Raw genomic sequence first — 8,811 nt, forward strand, 5'->3', positions numbered from 1 at the left:
TTTTCCAAAGCAAAACACATACAACAGTGCTTAACAAATGTTTTAAAGATATTTTGTTCCTTTCTAGGGCTTTTAAATTTCAATACAGGCGAGATGGACATCCTTTCATTTATCCCTGGCCATCTATCTGCCTATATCAGATTTGCCACCGTGACTCTAACTGAAGTCCCCAAGGCTTTTGGCCACTGATGTCTACATGGTCTACTGCCATAAATGTGAAATTGTGGCCAGTGTTGTCTTGAATATGCCTTGCTAATGCATTAAGATTATTCTTTCTTATAGCACAGTTGTGTTCATAAATCGGCATTAAATTTCCTGTTTTGCCTACATAAAATGCTAGGCATTGGTCACATGTGGCCATGTAGACCACCGCCTTGGAGTGACAGTTATATTTACCTTTAACATAATGGTCTACACCATTCACTGTAAATGTGCTGCCTGATTTCACCTCGTGGCACCAGTTACAAGACTCACATTTGTACATCCTTACACGTCATGTTCTAGTGCAGTTAGAACCTTTCCTAAGAAGGTATTTTAAGTTTGAGCCCCTTCTGTATGTAACTATAGGTCTTTCTTCTATTTGTGCCCTGATGTCAAAGTCATCCATTAAAATGTCCCAGTTCTTATAAAAAAAAATGGGCATCAAATGGTATGAGCCAGAGTTGAATGCAAGCACCATAGATCTACAAAATGTACTTTTTTTCCAACTCGGGTCTCCCTTCTTCATCTTCAGAGGGGCTGTTGTCTAGTGCGTTTTCCCCAACTATGGGCTTAAAATGCCCTACTCTTCTTTTACCTATCACTTCCTGCATAAGCTCATTAAGCAAATCTGCTGGGTACTCCCTCCTCAAAAACATAAAAAGTTGTTATATTCTAAAAGAAAATCTTCTTCTCTGGAGATCACACGGGCTGCTCGGACTAAGTACCCCTTAACTACTGACCTCTTTTGATGCTTGGGGTGAGAGTTAGTGTAATGCAGGAACGAGTTTGAGTAGGTCCCTTTCCTATGGATCCTAGTAGCATAGTTTTCATTGTGTGTCTTTCTATAAGTGGACATCAAGATAATTCATGTGATCCACGTTAATCACCCAAGTGAACTGCAGGAATGTAGTGGTGGTGTTAAGGTATCTCAAAAACTCTTCCAATTCAACCAGTGACCCATTCCATATCAAACTGATATCATCTTGATATCTATAATACAGTTTGACCTTAGAATAGTACTGACACTGAAAAACAATTTCTTTCCCAATATGCCATTACCATGTTCGTGAATGCCCCACCACATGCTGAATCCATTGTCACTCCTATAGTTTGCAAAAAAATACCTGCCATTAAAGGAGAAATAGTTGTTTCTTAAAACAATTTCTAATAATTGCAAAATTAGATTAATTTTCTCCTGGTTAACTTTATATAACAGTAGGCCACCCAAGACCAATTTCTTGTGGGATGACAGTGTACAGGTCTTTTACATCTATAGTGACCATAATGTCACTTGCGTCATACCTGGTTTTGTTCACAAAAAGCCCAGGAGTCTTTACAAATTTAGCTTTCATTATGCAATATTTTCTTCAGCTCAGTCTAAAAATTGGGCACAAGCAGTGGTAATGAAGTGTCTTCCATCCACTAAGGGCTCATAGGTGGATCTGACAGGCTCTTGTGGATCTTGGGAATACCAAAGAACACTGGTATCCTTCAGCTAATGATATTAAGATAATTATATAAGGAAAGGTCAATTCTTCTTTCTAGAAATATGTCAGTGAGTTGACTATAGATTTTTCTATATGCTGCATTCATTAAGGGACACTTGCGTGTAATTTTCTGTGTCTAATGTCACTGTATGTGGAAGAGTCCATGATTACAACCCCTCCCCCTTTGTCAGGTTTCATAACCCTGAAGTCATGTTCTTGCAGTTCCAATAAACAATCATGTTCACTTTGGTTCATGTTGTGAAGTGTTCGAGCTGGCTTGTATTTGTTCTTATTTACATTATACAGATCTAGTTCACAAACTTTTTCATACATTGCTAGTTTCGGGTGCAAAGTGGGGATGCAAGTAGAACTGATCTTAAAAATGCTGCCTTCACTGACATTAGTTTGGGAGGTACCATGTAGTAAGGTCAAATTCAACTTTCTTAAATAAAGTTTCAGATCTAACATAGTGTCTACAACATTCATGGTTTGTTTAGCATTTCTACTACGCCCGAGTAGGAAATTGTGTAAAAAGCTTTGGCCAGATCGAGGTATGCTGTGTGTATTGTTTTGCCTTCATCCATTGCTTTGGTGACCTTTTCAAAAAGAATCTACCAGGGTAAATATAAGCATGGTCTGTCCAAACACTAGACCTGTCTTGGTTTCCATTAAGGAGATTCCACATGTTCTGATTAGTTCCACAAATCTTTCTATGGTTTCACATGCGAGGCTGGTCAGAGTTATTAGTATGCAAATGCCTGGGTCTCTGGAAGGCCCTTCCTTAATCAGGGGAATGACAGTAGCTGTTCTCAGTGTGCTTCGTACTTTCAAGTTACATGTTGCACCCCTCTGTACTGCATTCAGTAATAGGTCATATCTTTGAGGTACAGTGATCTCCCTGGTGTAATTAGACATGCCCTTTAGAATTACATGGGCTAGAAAATGTGCTTTCCACATTTTGGTAGATAAACACTGTTCAGAGTTTAAGCTGCTGCTACCAATATCCGTAGATTTATAATAACGGGCGTTTTTATGACCACTTAGTTTGCAGTTACAATTTGTCCACTTTGCTAGCCCTCATGAGCTACATTTACTGAAATTAGAGGTGTGGTTGTTAACACCTGGTGTGGTACAGTTTTTTTTTTTTTTCACTGTTTTGGAAAATGTTGGCATCTTTTATTAAAGTATTTCTTTACCCAATGCGCAGTTACTGTATATTTTATTACAAGCCCATTTCCCACTTCCATGTCTGGGAAAATTAGTACAGGAAAAAAATGTCTCCTGGGAAGACATCCGTCAACATAAGTAGGTGACCCTCCCCATCCTGATTGTGTTGTGGTGCTTGATCATCATCGTACCCATTAAATGATGTAGAGCTTGACATTTAATTTGTTTTTATCATATAGTTATTTTCTTGCGTGGAATAATGTTGAAATGTCTTAACCCAGGGTCAAGCAGCAGCATATCATGTAGTCCAAGTCCTTGATCGTATTGATATATAGACTCTAGCATTTATGACATGTCTATAAAAAAAAAACTAGTTTGTCTGGATGGTTTTGAGAATGCTATAACCCCCATGAGGTCTATATTCATAGTAAACCTTCCTGCAACTCTGTCATTAAAATTTCTTGACCATGAGTGTCTCTGCAACAGGACCAATAATTTTCTTTTTTAAATGATGGGACTGTTTTTAAAGAAAAAAAGTCATTTTATAAAATCTTTTTACTTGTGCATTCCAGTTGTACATTTGCTTAAACTTAACACTGTGTAAAACAGACATAATTTGATCCAGATATGTTTTACCTTTCTCAAATATAGATAAATTCACCATCACCAGTAGTTGCAGTACAACCTTTCTACCATAACATATCCAGTTTGATATGGTGATAACAACCTTAACATTTCAGATATTCAACAGTTGATTGAGACAACTAAGGATACAAAAACTAACCTTCATAAAATTGTAACTTAATAGTTTTTCATAATTAGACCATTTGTAAGAAACATCAGTTAAAATTTAAATCAAAGAAACTCATTGTAAGATATGATATGGTGTGTCAGGCAGCATTCATTCATACCATTCAGTATAGAAACTCCAGTACCTAGCACAAAGACACATTTTTGCTTGCACTGTTTGCTGCCCTTTCATCTCAACTTCCCAGCCACTCCTTAATTCAAGAACCTACTAGAAAATAAGGAACCTTTTCCTTACATCTTGTCCACCAGTTCACAAAAGTCAGCATTAAATTAGTCTTTCCTAACATTGTTCCCTAATTTTTAACTCGTTAGCTTTTATACTTACGTCTTTTAATACTTTAACTACTACAACAATTCAGGTTATCAACCACTTGAGCTTACCTGAACTATATTTCTACTCTGTTAGGGTCTCCATCTAGCAACATTGCTTATTATTACTAGTTTCACAATTTATTTCAAAACTATTTAACTTAATTTCATTTTACTGCAGCTCATCCCCTGGGCGGGTCAAGGCCTCCCAAGTTGGAATTAACAACAGAAAAGGCACTCAGTTTACTTTTACTTCACATATTGCATATCAGTTTCAGGTTTTCAGTAAAACTTCGAGAACGGTAACTAAGCATTTCCCTATTTCAGTACATTTAGCCTGCTTTCACCCCCAACGCAGTACAACCGGGGATATTTCGCTTGGTAACCATATTCACAGGTTTGCATCGGCCAGTACAGGAAGAAACAGTTGGTAGGTAGAATGTACCACACTCATCTGAATTACAGACATTATAACGCTCATCCTCTTACTGCAAGAAACCTGGACAAAGAGCAGAAAAGAAATCGGGAACAATTTTTAAGTATTGCTGTTAAAGTCTAGTACAGGTTTTGTATCAGCATGCAATGCATTTTTCTGAAGGATATGAAGTCTGAAACTCAAGTTTCTGCCATCTATTGCTCTCAACGAATCAGGAAAACCAGAAATAATTGGGAACACTTGAAACAAATCTGTTAAGATTTATTAATGGTATTAAAGTTATTCACCACATTTTCTCCAAAAGGCATGTTTTAGGAGGGACGTTGGTAAAACGTGAGTATTCAGGGACAGCTGAGAGACAAATGTCATTATTTACTAAATTCTGTATTTGACGATTTGCCAGAAAATCAAAAAAAAATTATGAGGAAAAGACCACAAATACAAGGCAATATTCTAGACAGTTGACGGCTATGACACACATTTTCTAGCACCGACATGCAAATGTATTTTTTGTCCACTTCCGGGGAAAGCGACTGGACAATTACAGGAAAGATACAAAGTATACACAAGGTAATTTGGAAGTCTACACCGCTTTACGGTCTAATGACCTAAGCAGCTAAAGTTGGCAACTGAGTAGTTTTAGATATGATACGGGCCAGTGTCAGACCTGCAATAAAGGGAGTAAGCCACAGTGGCAGCAAAATAACCACACAAGATCCCACATACACACAATAATACAGCAGTTAACTGCTGCGACCGATTATAAACCAGCAGCACTTAAACCGCAATTCACCTTGCCAAGATATAGAACTACTCTAAAAAGCACCGCCTGAAGGTATTTGAATCCACACGCCTATGTCTTTTCTAGCATCAGAATTGGTTAACAAAATCAGTACATGCTTGCTTTGAGAGAGAACAGTTACACCCCCAGCAGCCAAACATTTTCTTTGCTTAGATACCCACCGTGGGACAACAAGAACTCGAAGGAATGAATGTCAAGTGTCAGCACTTCAGCGCTGGTGGCAGAGGCAGTCCCTCTCAAGTCCCGTTAAAGGGAGAGGCTGCACCAAAGCTTTGCAGCTACAGTTAAGGCCGGCCTCTAACGGTAAGATTTACAGTGACTGCTGTGCCTACAACAAGCTGCGCAATATCTATTACAACCCAGTCCCTTTGCAAGTGGCAAGGTGTACCATTGGTCTCTGCAAACTCTAACCCTATAAGGCGTCAAAGCGTCCACTTTGTTGAACAATACGAAGCCGACACTTATGGTTTACAGAAGAGGTTAAATTGTTCACCAGAGTGCAGAAGTTGAGGCAGCAATCAGAGTTTAATCATAAATCCAGCACCTGCCATAAGGCATCTGAAAGGACAGTAAGACATAAACCGGGAATACTTCACACAGTGTCACGTCAGTAAACTTAACAGTCATCTCCGGTATGCCTTCAAAATTTCACCCTGACCGTCATAAAATATGCATTAAAAACACATCTGATCATATAGATAAACTGTAAGCTATCTGCTAATCTTAACATGCAAGTTCTATCTCTCTAGTAAGTTTACAAGTGAATAATGACTAACCAAAAATTACCCCGGATTTAAGTTCTATACCCCTCTATTATTGTGCATGTTGTTCCCCTGTTACATATTAAGAACTGTGCCTGGTCAGCCAAAAAAGTTCCAAGCTGGAAGGTTTAACACACCTTCAAAATTAAATTATTCTCTACATCCGCCACCATAAATAAAATTGCCCTTCCAATTACACATATTGCGTATCACTAACATCTGAACAAAATCCTGTCTATACTGTGCATGAATAACAACCACATCAGCATAAATCTGAATAAACTTTAGTACTGCCCGAATTATTAATCATCAATACACTGCCCGAATTATTAATCATCAATATACGAATGCATATAAACATTTGCTGAACACGAAAATTAAATTAAATAGAATCTTATTTTAAAACATGAAATCTTTTCCCTCCTCTTCTAGTATGTGCACTAGCCTGGACTGCAGTGCATTTAAAACAGCATAACTCACTTGAGTGTTTACATAAAATTAAAAATGAAAACATAATATGTATCAAATGCTACCAGTAGGCTTCATCCATCAACATCTGTACTGCTTTATTAATGATGCAATTCCTTATTCAACAAGTAGCAAAATCACATGGTGGAAGCAACTAGTGTACCAAAAGTAAAAGCATCCAACCGAAGGTAAAGAATCATAAGCACATCCAGATATGTTTATTTATGAGCAAGTATCGTCTTCGACTGCAAAAATAGTTTAATTTGTAACCATTACAGAAAGTTGATTTTCTACCAAATTACAACGATCAACCAATAAACGTTTTGCATATTCTAGCAATACCTAAGGAATGTAGCGGATCGCCTAACGGGGCCCTACTCAAACCCAGGCCTGGATACACCTGAAAGAAAAAAGGTGTAAGCTTATATTAGCCCTCCCTCCAAACAAACATCCAGAAACTATTACAAACCATAATTAACTCTTACCTGAATCACTGAACCTTATCACCCAAGACACAACACTAGGAAATTAAATGAGAAACAATCCTATATATGAAATCTATGGATTCTTATTTTAATGTAACTGCTGTTGATAAATAAGACGATGATAGAACAGGTCAGGAGCTAAAGCACTTGAACGGCAACGCCTTCCCCTCACGCAAACCGCTCCGCCATTTTGGGGTGGTCGGAACCCGGAAGCGGTCCCACTTAACAATCACGGATAGCTGCCAGAGTGTGAAGCAATACCAGGAGCGTTGTTTTTTCTGGCTTATGTGCTGTACTGCTGTTAGCCTAGCAGTAATTTTTATGACGTGCAGAAACGCAAGAAGAATTTCAGAAGTGTTATATAACGTGAAGAGAGCAGTTTGCAAAGTAGTGTATGGACATGCCTTGAAAGATGCACGAATAAATGTTTGTCATGTATTTTTTCATCAATGATGTCTAGCGTGTGAAGAGAACAGTTTGCAGAATATTGTATGTAGATGCTTGAAAGATGCACAAATGTTTATTTGTCATCTACGAAATTAAGCAATCCTTTTTAAAATATTCTGCTTGCAAAATGTGATAGCAAACTTGTGCTATTGAGTCAAAATTTTGTTTTATTTGAGTTATTAACTGAAGCCGTTTAATATGTGTTGCTTATTTTGAGGAATGTGACACTAATTTTTTTGTATTAGACCAGTCCACTTTTCATTCTTCCCCATACCTCTCAACCTGTTAGACCAAGAAATCTGGGTAAAGCCATACATAATGGTGAGACAAAGTCCCCAAAATATGGGCAACTTTTAAATATTGCTCTTAGAAAGTTGATAGAATAATATATTTTACATTAACATGGCTTTCCTGGAGGGTATGCAGTTTGAAACTCAAATGTCAGTCACTATTTTCTGGATTTAATCCTCAACGATATACAAGTAAATTGCCAGAAAAACAAAGCTGAGGAACTGACAAGTAAATAAAATGAGGCAAAAATCTGGACATTCTGAGAAAATCTAGACAGTTGAAAGGTATGTTCTACAGTAAGAGTTCATCCAGTTGTTTGGGATTTGGAAACTTACATGGAGAGTGAGCTAACCTTTGACCACCATGCATCTATTGTCGTAAGAAAGTCTTTCCACGTTGCACAGCTTATAAACAAAGGAATAATGTCTAAATCTATGGATGTCATTGTCCCCTTTATTTAGCTTTCATTACTCTAATAATTGAATATAATGCCCCATTTGTATGTATATGTCCAGACACATGCAACAACTGCAATGTGGAAACATAGAGTTTTATTTGCAGCATCAAATACTCTGTTATGTAAGCGGGGATTTTTTTGTAATGCCCTAATTGAATGGACATGCTGATGCCACATATATCAGTACACATAATGTCTCTTAACTCCATGCCTAGACGCTAATACAAAATGCAACTGCAATCTGCCTTGTGACTATAGCACTCCTTCCTCACCAGGAGAGTACCAAATTGCAACATAAATCTCACACAGACTGCACAAGCCAACAAAATGTTGCTGCTTCCTATCCCAACCCTACACCTCCTCTAGCACCTGAGCAACTAACCAATTGCAGGTCACCTGGGTCACAGTCAGGGCTCCACCCCTTTATGAAATGGAACTGGGTAAGTAGCAGAGATTTTTGATTCACAGATCCAAAGTTCATTCCTGATCTTCCCTGAGAATCTCTCTGTAGTTTGTATGTTTTCCCCACGTTTCTGTGTGTTTTTTCTGGCTACTTTTTTTTCCAACTCAAAGTTGATATTTAGGGTTTGGGGAATTGTATTATTGAGTATTCTGGTATTTTCAGTAGGAAAGTTTCAAGAAGCTAGTTGCAAGGACAAATCCAAGGTCATCTTCAGTTAATTAGCCATC

General features: G+C 37.8%; 1 protein-coding gene across 1 annotated transcript in view; it reads right to left on the reverse strand.

Moving 5' to 3' along the window:
- The window catches only part of RDX (radixin), a 1,792,353-nt gene extending 1,785,173 nt beyond the window's left edge, over positions 1-7,180 (reverse strand). Inside the window, exon 1 of the mRNA XM_044072720.1 lies at positions 6,927-7,180. The gene's annotated coding sequence lies outside the window, so the exon portion shown is untranslated. The remainder of the gene's footprint in view (positions 1-6,926) is intronic.
- Between the last annotated feature and the right edge of the window lie 1,631 nt (positions 7,181-8,811).

The sequence above is a fragment of the Protopterus annectens genome, chromosome 5.part0 (assembly GCF_019279795.1).
Source record: "Protopterus annectens isolate FY-2018-M chromosome 5.part0, PAN1.0, whole genome shotgun sequence".
In the NCBI taxonomy this organism is placed as follows: domain Eukaryota; kingdom Metazoa; phylum Chordata; order Ceratodontiformes; family Protopteridae; genus Protopterus; species Protopterus annectens.